Here is a 10941-nt window from a genome sequence, read left to right as displayed (position 1 = left end):
TCTAAGGTCATAGGAAGCTTTAGAATACTCTCACGAAGATCGAAGAAGCACTTTGGAAGAAATTGGACGTCGCGAAGGCCTGGAGTGGCGAGTTACAGGTTTGGCCGGAATTTCGTGGTTTCTCCGGCAAGATTCCGTGAATTTAAGGGCTTCAAAGTGTTTCCGGCGAGAATTCGAGTTGCAGACGTCGGGGCTGACGGTGGCGGACGGTGACGGCCGGCAAGATTCACCGGAGAAGACAAGGAATATCCGGCAACTTTGACGGAATATACTAACAGCGTTACTAACGGCGTCAGGTGAGACCCATCCTGAGGACGAGCACAGTCACTCGAGGCAAGGGGGTTACAACCCTTCCACATATCAGTGAGTGGGCTTTTGGTTTTCCGTATATACCTATATACTTGTGGTTTTTCCCAGAAAATGAAATTGAATGCTTATATGTTTTGAATGTCATGCATAGCGTTTGCCTATTTATTTATGCATTAGTAGTTGCATATATGTATGTTTAGTGTTGCGGACGCACATGTAAGTGCTAGGTAAGTTTATGGTTTATGATTGTGAATTAGTGGTTATGTGAGATGCATAGAGAGCTCATAACCTGCACCCCCGGTGTTAGTGCTCCCGCCCAGAGTAGAGCACAGTCCTTCACATGATGTTCACCTCCCGCACCACACGCTCATCTTGGATCCAAGTTAGGTGCACAGTCCTGTCGTACAAACCACTATAGGTGGTTCCGACTCGTAAGTGACCTGCGATTATTCGCCCAGTCTTCACGTGATCGTAGCACTTGAGCGTATTTATTTACACCCAGTCCTATCGTACATACCACTTTAGGTGGTTCCAACTTGTGTGCAAGTATAGTTAGTGAGTTGGGGATTTGAGCTCTAGATTCAACCGTACAGGTCACGTTAGGTGACTCCGACTGACATGTTACTTGCATTGATTGACATTACCTAGGTTACTTACATTTTATGTGGAGGCATTCGACATGGCATATTTCTGAACATGTTTTCGATATATGTGTATATTCTATTTTTTGGGAAACTGTACAAGTTTTACGGTGATGGGTTAGAACTGTTGGTAATGAAATGATTTTGAAAAGCTTTGTTTTTGCCCACTCACACTTTCTGTGTTGTGCCCCTCCAGGTTCTAGTTAGAAACAGCTTTGGTGGTTCACGAGGACTTTGTGACATCCCACATCGCCCAGGGGAGTGATCCTTAAATGTATATTCCCATCTCTACCTAGCACGAGGCCTTTTGGGAGCTCACTGGCTTCGGGTTCCGTAGGAACTCCGAAGTTAAGCGAGAAGGGGGCTAGAGCAATCCCATGATGGGTGACCCACTGGGAAGTTGCTCGTGAGTTCCCAAAAACAAAACCGTGAGGGAATGGTAAGCCCAAAGCGGACAATATCGTGCTACGGTGGTGGAGCGGGCCCGGGAAGTGATCCGCCCCGGGCCGGGATGTGACAATTTGGTATTAGAGCCTAACCCTGGTTATGGTGTGCCAACGAGGACATCGGGCCCCTAAGGGGGGTGGATTGTGACATCCCACATCGCTCAGGGGAGTGATCCTTAAATGTATATTCTCATCTCTACCTAACACGAGGCCTTTTGGGAGCTCACTAACTTCGGGTTCCGTAGGAACTCCGAAGTTAAGCGAGAAGGGGGCTGGAGCAATCCCATGATGGGTGACCCACTGGGAAGTTGCTCGTGAGTTCTCAAAAACAAAATTGTGAGGGAATGGTAAGCCCAAAACGGACAATATCATGCTAAGATGGTGGAGCGGGCCCGGGAAGTGATCCGCCCCGGGCTGGGATGTGACAGACTTGATGGTGGTTCTGACAGAACATCACAAATGTAGGATCACCTTTAGGTGTGGTGTAATTAGTTTTTGTTCTTCTGGACTGCACTTAGACTTTCTGTGCTCTGATTATGTTTATCACACTTAGTCTCACACTAGTGTGTTACTTTAACTAGTTTATTTAGTAATTTGGTTTTTATTTATTTGGAGTTTTATTTTTATCTTTTGCTTCCGCACTATGCACATGGCTATGTCACCCTCACGTGACAGCCAGCACGCCTTGATTCCGGTCGGGGTGTGTCATACGTAAAGACCAATAACGAAGTGTATGATCCAATAATTGGGTTAATGTTTTAATTTGATATTTAGGAGAACCAATCCAATTTAAATATTTCTATAGTTCTAAAACTACTATAATGCAATCTAGTATTAATTCCACCACACTTGTGGCCCTTCATATAATGTAGCAAGGGGAACGCACTCTGTGTGTGAGAAATTTATTTTTATTGCCTAATTGGATAAACGGTCCTCATAATAGTAGGTAATTGGAAGATAGCCCCAGTAATAAAAAAATTAAATAAATAAAATAAAAAAAAAGTATGATTTAAACTCTCGTCATGTAGTCTGTTAGCAAATTTAGTCCAAAAATAATTTTTCCTTTAACAGCCCGTTAAATGCAAGAATAGAAATGTACTTTGACGTGTGTAACTTATTTTTCCTTGTCTCTTTGTTCTCCTTGTAATTTGTCGAAATATTTAGACAACTCAACATCTAGTAGGACTTGTTGACTCGAACCATGATTTCATTCATTGCACAAATCTGGTCCTCACCTACCAAACTCAAATTCTCGATCTTAGTTCCAGCCCAAATTCGACGACTGGGGCCTTTAGCGAATCTCTTCCATTAGACTCACCAACGATTTGTGGGTGTTCATAAGGGCGAGGACTCGGTCCTCCTCCTTGTCTTTATTCACATTGTAGGAATTGGAGTTGAGCGTACCATTGGACCCAAGTGGAGAACTCCCAGGTTACAGCGGTAGAATCCGTCTCTAAAATTAGAAAGGTTGAGGTAGTTTCTACCACCTACAATGGGGTAGATGGAGACGTAGGTGGTTCGGAGCCATAGTTGATGACGTGGTGGATGGCAATAAGGCACTTGAGGGAGATAGCGGGTTCATGGGTGGTTTGAAGGCAGTTCATAAGGGATCAGACGACGACAAAAGACGTGTGAGCTGTTGCCGAATGTGAGGATATTTGTATGGTGTTTTGGGATTAAAGGAGTGAAGGGGTCGTGGTTGTGGCGCGGAGAAGGGTAAGGTAGAGATAGTAGTGGGAGAAAAGAGTAAGGTAAGAATGTCGAGTGTCAGAAGAATTAAAATGGTGCCTATTTCGACTTACTCTGAAAGGAAGATCTTTAGATAACTATCCATCCTCAAGGGGAATAAGTCTTTTTAGATGCATAGTTAGGGAAAATTATGGGACCATGATTTTCCAAACCCAGAGTAAGGCAGATCAGAGTACGCATACCTCAGAAGTTCAGTCATGGACTCAACAGCCTCCGCTGCGGAGTTGAATAAATGGAGCAATGATGCCACCGTCATCATATTCTGGAATCAAGGTAAAGTCGGACGACTTCGCTAATATTGAACTTGTTTGTTCGCAATATACGAAAACCTAATCTAATAGAGAATCAACAGGTTTCCTATAATCTTGGAGTCTTTACAATTTAAGGATTGGCGTGCACCGCAAGTAATCACACTCTCAAGAGGATTCAATATCAATTCTTAGATATCCTCTTGGATTCCCCTAATTTAATAAGGATTCTACTATCCTAAAAGGTCTTCTCCTCTACTAGTATAAGTACATCTTTATAGGGTTTATCTCAAGTAATGCAAGAATTCTCTTGCCTATTGCTTGAGTTTTATATTGCTTACTAACTTGACTGTTGAAGAGCTTTTAGCCGCCACACCTTTCTCCCCAACCTTTCACTTGTTTATAGTCGTTTGCTCTTTTATAGGTACTCGAATTTGTGCACTCCACCATCGACAGAGGTGCACGATTTTGGTTCCAACAGGTGCCTATCTATAAGAATAAGGGCAAAATACAAAATTGTATGAACCACATGGGGGTTAAGTTAATGAGTCATATAATGAAGTTTTAGGATAGAGTAATTAAGCATAGACTAAGGCAAGAGACATGGAGCTTGGAGAATCAATTCGGGTTCATGTCAGGGCACTTGACTATGAAGGCAATCTATCTCTTATGCAATAAAGGATATGTATGATGGAGTAGGACTACAGTAAGAACTCATGAAGGACCAATTGAAAGTTTTCCCATAACTATATGATTACACCAAGACTCAGCTTTATGTCCTTACCTTTTGCCATTGGTGAATTAACAATACATATTCAAAATGATATCTCTTAGTGTATGTTTTTTGCTAATGATATATTACTAATAGATGAAACGCATGAGAAAGTAAATGTAAAGCTTCATTATTGGTTGGAGGTGTTGGAATCTAAATGTCAATAGGTTGAAGACAGAGTAAATAGAGTGCAAGTTCAGTGATAATGGGTATTCAAATGAGATAGAGGTGAGGATTGGTGATCATGAAGTTCCAAAGAGTGAACGCCTTCATTATCTTGAATCTCTTTTGCAAAAGAACAGAAAATTAAATGGAGATCTCAACCATAGATACAAGTTGGATGGATGCAGTGGAAGAGTGCATCGGGTGTGTTGTACGACCATCGTATGTTAATCAAACTCAAGGAAAAATTTTATAAGACGACAATAAAGCCAGCAATGTTTTATGGCATGGAATGTTAGGCGGTCAAAAGCAACACGTGCAAAAAAACAGGTGTAGCTGAGATGAGAATGCTTTATTGGATGTGTAGCCACATGAGAAAAGGATAGGATTAAGAATGAAGATATCCAAGCTACAGTAGGAGTGGTTGCAATCGAAGATAAGATGAAAAAAAATCGGTTAAGGTGATTTGGACATGTAAACCGAACACCTACAAATACTTTGGCTAAAAGTTGGGATTTTGAGACGAAGGGTCAGGGAAAAGGGGGTAGAGAAAGACCTAAGAAGACTTAAAAATAGACTTTAAGAAAAGATATGGTGCACTTGGAAGTAAAGGAATACTTGGTGCAAAATTGAGTGTAGCGGCATTCTAGGATTCATATAGCTGACCTTGATTAGTTGGATAATACTTGGTTGCTACTATTGTTGTTTCTTGATCCATTTTGAGGTGTCTTCCTTGGAAGATGAGATTCCATCATTGCACCAATTCAACTAGTTTATTTACTTCTGCAAACAATTCTACAGTTATTCCTTTACATTTTCTTCTTTCTTTATGTGCAATTTCCTACATTGAGGCCTAATATGCCCTACCTCTCCCAGCGATAACAAGTGGGAACAAATTTTCTTCAGCTGGAAAAATAACTTTGGGAGCAATAGACTGTGATCCTATAACAAACTTTATTTTAGCTAGCATAATCTTAGAACTTTCTCTAGCAAAACCAAGTCCACTAGTCTTTATATGGTCTTCCCAGATTCATCATCTTGTCTGCCTTTTTCTGCTCCAATAGATAATTGAGCTATTTTGTGGTTTGTAGCTTGTAAATAATTCAACAATTTATCTTTGCAATCACAAACATCATTATAATTCTTCTCCACTAACTCAACTTACGATGTCAATTCATCATTGAGTAAAGTATGATCACTAACTTGTCTTTCAAGCAAGGCAATCTTCTCATCCTGCTCCTTTTTGGCATTTTTGAGTATATCATTCTCACTCTTCAATTATTTCTTAAGTTCGATGTTCTCTTTCTTTGTGGTGTAGGTCGCATTGAGCTCATCATATTTTGTACATAGTTTGGAGTAGGAGGTCATAGTATGAGACTTTGAAGACATCTTATCATTGCTAGAGAAATCCTCTAAGGTATCATCTTGACATGCACTTGACTCCTTGTCACTGAAGAAATCATCCTATATATTAGCTATAGGGTAATGGTTTTTTTTATCATCATCCGTTAAGTAGTCTAAGAGCTTGTTTGGATGTACTTTCAAAATGACTGAAAGCGTTTTCGGTGAAAATGTTTTTGAAACCAATCCTTAGTAAAAATTTAAGCACATCCTAAAAAAAACTTAAAGTGCTTCTTAGAAGTACATAACTAGTGTTTCTTGTGTTTTCCAAATAAATAAATAAACTGGTGCTTCTTGTAGAAAGCACTTCAAGTGCTTTTAGAACTCAAAAACATTTTCTCTAAAAGGGCTTTCAGTCATTTTGAAAACACTTCTAAACGAGCCCTAAATGGTAAAACTCTCCACTGTCACTTCATCCTGTTTAGCATGTGGTTTTCTATTGTTTGCACAAACTGACGCCCAATGTCCAAAGCCACCAGAAGAGTAGCACTAAAGACAAAGATACAACTAGCGGAGACCCCCATAATTTAACATTATAAACAAAATAAGTTGTTTAACATAGTAGCAAAAAAAAAAATGTATTCTTTCAACAATATAAAACTTTTAGTTCTCCAACCAAAAGTTCTTAAGAGTTCGTAAACAGAAATACATTGGTCCAAAATGCACCACTAAGCTAGTTGACAAAACAAACTATTCTTCTTCCTTGGGATCTTCTTAGAAACTCTCCTCATCATGTTCATCACCCACTTTTTTTCTCTGCTTCTGATTCATTTTATGCACCTTCATCATGATCTAACTTCATGTTGTCATTCTCCCAGCTAGCCATGTCATAATTTTTTTCATCTAAACCTTGATTCACTCTCAAGGGACACAACATCAATGTATGGCTTTACTAACGCCATGAATTTTGCAACCTTGAGCTAGTACTTCTAGAGGCTTTTCTAGGATCAAAACCAACTTGGGTTCATGAACTTAGTTGAAGAATGATTGGTTAAATGAGTTGCGTAAGTTGGTTTGCAAATATTAAATTCTAGTTTTTCTACAAATTTTAGTTTCAATTAGCCAACTTGTAGCTTGATTTCTCTCAATCTACAGTATGGATTTGAGATATTTTTATTTCTTAAAAACATGCATGACAAACTTCAAAAGCCTTCTTGTTTCATTAATTTTGGCGAAGATTTGAAGGTTTAACTTGGAATATAAACTGTTGGTTGAAACTGTTAATACTAGGGATTTTCTGGGAATTTCGAGATGACTACTTTTAAGTGTCATTTTCAATTTTTCAGCTTTTCATGTGAAACAAATTACATGGTTTTAAAGATGTTAAAGCTGGTACGACAAGCTTTAGAAGTCTATTTATTTGCTCATTTTTGTTGGAATTTGATAGGTTAAAAAATGAGGAGAAAACTAGTTCTCATAACTAAAATTTTGTTTCACATCTTTTTCAGTTTTGTTTTGTTTTCATTATTGATTTCTGAAAAGCACTTGGACACCACGCGGTTTTTCATTCCAAATCTAATTAAGACATTTTCATAACCATCTGAGACTTGATTATTAGTGTGAGTTACACGTTGAAGTTTGAAAGAAAACTAAGTTAAATGATAAGTTCTAATTTGTAGTCTTCGTTCTATTTAGTACTTGTCACACCCTAATTTTTTTTTTTTTTTTTTAGAGCATGAAATAAAAAGGTAACTTAAATGTAAGGGTTTTTATCACAACTGGTCCCTGAGATTGACCAAACTCATCATTTTGGTCTCTCACTTTCAAAATCAATCAATGTCATCCCTGACATTCATCATCGCACATCAATTTGGTCCTTCCGTTTAGATTCCATCAATTATTCTATTAGTTTGTAAGCGGGAGCCACAAATCCAATAAAATGGTGACACGTGGATTACGCAAAAGAAAAGTTTTTATCGCAAATGGTCTCTGACATTGATCAAACTCCTTATTTTGGTTCCTTAGTTTCAAAAGTCAATAAATTTGGTCCCTGACTTCATTATCCCACATCAATTGAGTCATTCCGTTAACACTTCGTCAATATTTTTTGTTAATCTGATGATGTGGTCCCACTAATCCAATTATATGGCACCAAGTGGATTAACTATAAGAAAATATTTTTTTAAGTGTTTTTTTATAGTTAATCCATGTGGCGCCATATGATTGGATTAGTGGGACCATGTTATCACACTAACAAAAAATATTGACGAAATTTTAATGGAATGACTAAATTGATGTGTGGTAGTAAAAGTCAGGGATCGAATTTATTGATTTTTGAAACTCATGGACCAGAATGAGGAGTTTAATCAATGTCAGGAACAATTTGCGATAAAAACCCTTCTTTTGAATAATTCACATGTCACCATTTTATTGGATTTAGGTCCCACATACAAACTAACAAAATAATTGACGAAATCTAAATAGAAGGACCAAATTGATGTGCAGTAATGAATGTCAAAGACGACATTGATTGATTTTGAAAGTGAAGGACCAACATGATGAGTTTGGTAAATCTTAGGGATCATTGGTGATAAAAACCCTCAATGTAACAACAGGTGACTGTGTTGAATGAAAACATTTCATTAAACAAGATAATATACATAGTCATTACATGGAAAAGAAACGATAATATCTCCTCAAAAAGTTTTAAATTATTTACAAGCAGTCTCTTTCTTCCAAGTCAGCCACTAGATTTTTGTCTCCGCTCATGTAACACAATTAATACAAGGTAAGCTAAAAACTCAACAGGGGCCCAATGTATTATGTGATTATTGTTATTAATGTTTTATGAGTAATGCAAGGATGTGTTTCTTTCCTACCCAACCCGTTAATCTATATATTAAAAATAAACAGATATGCATGTCCCATACCGTGCATTTTACCATTGTGGTCCCGTGTGCCTTGATATATAAAATAACTCTATAAAATATCCCAAGTTCATAAACCCCTTTTGTTAGTCATCTTATCTAATTCATTGATCTCCAGCCCAACAATTTATCCCGTTGATACCCTATTCTAATGTGCACACCGGGCTTGCTTGGAACTAGTTTCATAATGAACAGATTCAACTACACAAAAGTTAATTTCCACATTAATTGTCCCACAACCCAACTAACTCATTTATTTCATTGACAAATGATAATAATTATGCTAGTATAAAACATACCACATGTATAATATGTCACATTTAAGCCAACAGTTGAATCTATAGCATGTTAACATTTCCACATTTCATGTAATACAAATAACACATGTAATTAATTAATCCTCAAATTCCCCTACCTTGAATCCAAAGCTATGCACTGCACGAGCAAAACACCTCACTTCCTACTCCATGAGTACTTCGTATGCTTATCTCCTCTTTCATTACTCACTTTCAACGTAATGCATGTATTGCATGTTGCTTTGTGGTGTAAAAACAAAGGAGCATTGCTCCTATTTATACTCCAATTAAGGCGGCCAACTTTATTCTCTAATTGGTTGGTTTGGGTGGCTACAGATCCCAACCAAATCAATGAATCTAAATCCTCCTACAAGCATGTGTAGTGAAGTAAATTGACTTGGAAATGACAAGTGACTGCCCAATAAATTGTGGAGATAGAACATAAGAGACGTCCATTACATTGGTTAGGATAATCATCACTTAAAAAGCTTTAGTGGAAGTCTATACCACCATATATTACCACAATGCTTTAACTGACTTATAGAATTTTCTAGGAAGTTTTTTAAAAAGATTTAATAGATAAGCTAAAGTAAATAGGCATGTTGGGTTAAACTAAGGTGCCAACAACTATAATGTTGTTTTGATAACATGTGCATGGTAACTTCTAATAAGATCCTATTAACTCAAGAAAAACACATTTTATAGAAATCTAACAACATATATGTATATATAATAAAATAAAAGCTTAATAATAAATATATATTATTTCAAAATACGAGGTCTCACAATACTTTGGTGTTCGAGTTTAGGGTTAAGTGAACTATTTGAGTTCCCAACTGAAGTAACTTGAGTTGATACACATGATCCAGATATATGTTATTTGGTGAAATTAATTGTGTGACTACTTGACAATATGATTCAAATGCTTATGAGTTTGGCTTTGGTTGATATTTCTTGAAGAATATTATTATTTTGAAATGTAATTTTAATATTGTTTTATAATTATCATTAACAATGATTGTGTCGTGATCGTTGTGAAAGTATCAATGGTAATGAGTAACTATGATTATTGCATGATTATTGGTTAGAGTCCCAAATTGAAAAAGTATGAGATTTATGAAAACATGGAAATAAAGGTAGTTGAGTCCGCTCTCGAGGCACCATGATCTATAATCTGCCCAAAGTGCGCGAGAAAAGGGAATGAAGCTCTTTCAAATAGAGTCCGATAAAACGATCAAATCGGGTTTCAAATTAGGGTACTGTGAGTTTGACAAGATGACCAATGAAAAGAGAGAAATGAGTTATATGTTAACTGGGTTAACATAATAGGATGAAAAGGAAACATTACATTCCTGCATCATTATTTCTTTCTCTATGTTGAATGCATTGTGGTTATTGCTTTACTGAGCTAGAAGGTCAACCCTTATGAATTGTTGACAGGTGCTGAACCAAAGACTTCAAAAGTAGTTGAATTTTAATGCAAGTCTAAAGGAACTTTATATTGTAAATTAGAGTGCTTGAGTGTTTTTATGAAACCTTATTATGTTAATTAAGGGTTTTTTAAGTTTGTTTAAGAAGGTTTGTTTGGATAAGGAACAAGAAATCTATACTAGAGTTGGTTTCTTTATGTATTTGGAACGAAGGTTGTATTGTAAAGTAAAAACAAACTCAATTTTAGTTTGTTTATTGTTAGTTTCTAGGGAGCTATTCGTTTGTTTATTTTATTTTGTCACATTTTAATTATGAAAGATGTCATATTCTATAAGTGAGATGTGATTCACACCTTAATTCATGACTTGGCTGTAGTTTCCAAATTGTAGCGTGACAATATTTTTGCATTCATAAGTTGGATTCAAGTTGATCCAAACATACTAATTGTTGATTATAAATTCAATATATACACGTAGGCAATTTGTGTTTGTGAGTTTATGTCAAAGTATTAAGGAAAATGACTAAAATGATTTTTAATCCTAGCAAAAATCGTAACCAAAACTTGAGAAAAACATTAAAACTGTTTTGGAACATAGTAGTTCACCAAAATTAGAACTGA

At 36.8% G+C, this 10941-nt stretch overlaps 1 pseudogene; it reads right to left on the bottom strand.

Annotated features, from left to right (window-relative positions):
- Positions 1-2437: 2437 nt before the first annotated feature.
- On the bottom strand, positions 2438-3401 carry LOC137725266 (putative clathrin assembly protein At4g40080; annotated as a pseudogene).
- Positions 3402-10941: the final 7540 nt, after the last annotated feature.

This window comes from Pyrus communis, chromosome 15, assembly GCF_041283825.1.
Source record: "Pyrus communis isolate YQ-2024b chromosome 15, ASM4128382v1, whole genome shotgun sequence".
Lineage (NCBI taxonomy): Eukaryota > Viridiplantae > Streptophyta > Magnoliopsida > Rosales > Rosaceae > Pyrus > Pyrus communis.
The sequence above is the reverse complement of the archived record's forward strand: the minus strand, read 5'-3'. Positions and strand labels throughout refer to the sequence as shown.